This window comes from Pteropus vampyrus, unplaced genomic scaffold (genome assembly GCF_000151845.1).
Source record: "Pteropus vampyrus isolate Shadow unplaced genomic scaffold, Pvam_2.0 Scaffold41, whole genome shotgun sequence".
Lineage (NCBI taxonomy): Eukaryota > Metazoa > Chordata > Mammalia > Chiroptera > Pteropodidae > Pteropus > Pteropus vampyrus.
The window spans coordinates 4,955,324-4,957,487 of NW_011888822.1; the positions used below are offsets into that span (position 1 = coordinate 4,955,324).

The window sequence follows — 2,164 nt, forward strand, 5'->3', positions numbered from 1 at the left end:
ATGCATTTCACTGCTCTTAGTTGGTATCCCTGTCCGCAAGTGACACTGCACTGGGGGAAAGAAATAAAACAAAAAGTATGTACAATTCAGCAAAACTTCTCTTTCCTTACTTACCCCATAACATTCTACAAGAGTGGGTCAGATGGTACGCACTCAAAACAATTAAGTAAAAGTGGACCATCCTGCTCTGTACAAATTATATTGATCAATTATCATTATAACACTTGAAATTATTTCTACCTCCCATTGGAATTATATTTGAAGGCAATTCAATCCCTTAATTTGAACCCTTGGATGGATGAGGGTACATTTCGATCATTTTTACACCTTTCACACTAGAGCTACCAGAATGCTGTGGCTAAAATAGGTACTAAATAGAGTTCCAGGACTTTACTTGATTTCTGGAAAAATTCCTAAATAAATAATCAGAGTTCGTATCAATATTTTTGTATAAGAATGATCTCTGCGATATATTTATAAAAGGCAAAATATTAGAAACCACCTAAGTATGCCAACAACCAACAGTCAGGTAAATACACCATGATATACAGGTCATAAAGAAAACAATGTAGCCACCAAAAGACTAATTGCTAGATTTAAAAAGCAGTCTAAAAACAATAAGTAGAGGAAGTAATGTCATGAAAGTGGCAAATCAGGGGACTCCAAGAATTGAGCCCTCCACTGAAGCAACCATTAAGTTGGCACTCTGGAATCTCATCAAAATTTTACAGCAATTAAGTGAGTGCTTAATGAAGAAAGAAGTTGACAAATTTCAGTAAGAAAGTGTAGTGGTATTTTTACTTACCTCCTATGTGTATTACATATTTCTCTCAAATGCACATGGAGCATTCTCCAGTACAGGCATATTTCGTTTTATTGCACTTCATTTTTTTTGTGCTTCACAGATGTTGTGTTTTTTTTACAAATTAAAGGCAAGACCCTTCCCCAGCAGAAAGATTATGATTCACTTTATTGTGATATTTGCTTTATTGCGATGTTATGGAAACAAACCTGCAACATCTGCAACATATGCCTGTCTAGACCATATATTAGGCCATAAAAGGAATCCCAATACATTTTAAAAGATTGAAATCCCATAGAGTATCTTATCTGACCACAACGGAGTGAAGCTAGAAAGCAATAACAGAAGGAAAACTGGAAAATTCATAAATATAGGTTGAAGAAGAAATCACAAAGAAAAGTGGACAGGACTTTGAGGATAAATATCTTCACACAGCAAAAGCAGTGCTCAGAAGGAAATGTATGTCTTGTAAATACGTACATTAATAAAGAAGGATGATCTCAAATTAACAATGTAACTGTATACCATAAGGAACTAGAAAAAGAAGAGCAAACTAAATGCAAAACTAGCAGAAGGAAGGAGATAACATGTAATAGAGAATACAAAACAACAGAATCAACAAAACTAGAAGTTGGCTCTTTAAAAATATCAATAAAATTGACAAACCCTTACCTAGATTAAGAAAAAAAGAGAAAAGATGCAAATGACTAAAATCAGAAATGAAAGTAGAGGCATTACTTCTGATTCTACAATAAAAAAGGATTATGAGAATACTATGGATAATTATATGCAAACATATTAGACAGAAAAGAAAAACCTGATCCTGAATTCACATGAGTGGCAAAAGACATCCAAATAGCCGAAACAATAGGATAACAAAGCTGGAGGATTCATACTTCCCAATTTCAAAATTTACTATAAAGCTACAGTAATCAAAACAGTATGATACTGGTAAGGATAGCAATACACACTAATGGAATAGAATTGAGAGTCCAGAAATAAACCCATATATCTATGGCCACGTAATTTTCAACAAAGGTTCTAAAACCATTCAATGGGAAAAGAATAGTGTCTTCAACAAATGATGGTGAAACAACTGGCTATCTATATCCAAAAGCATGAAGTCGAACCCCTACTTCACAGTATATAAAACGATTTACCATAAATAGGTCAAAAACCTAAACATAAGAGCTAAAACTATAAAACTCTTAGAAGAAAACATAACAGAAAAGCTTCATGACATTGGATTTATTAATGATTTCTTGGATATGACACCACAAGCAGGGCAACAACAAAAAAAATAGACAAGTTTTATTTTATCAAAATTAAAACCTTTTGTGCATCAAATAGACACTATCACAA

At 33.2% G+C, this 2,164-nt stretch overlaps 1 protein-coding gene across 1 annotated transcript in view; it reads right to left on the reverse strand.

Moving 5' to 3' along the window:
- The window catches only part of ADAMTS9 (ADAM metallopeptidase with thrombospondin type 1 motif 9), a 154,526-nt gene that overhangs the window by 74,098 nt on the left and 78,264 nt on the right, over positions 1-2,164 (reverse strand). The gene's annotated exons all lie outside the window — the stretch shown is intronic.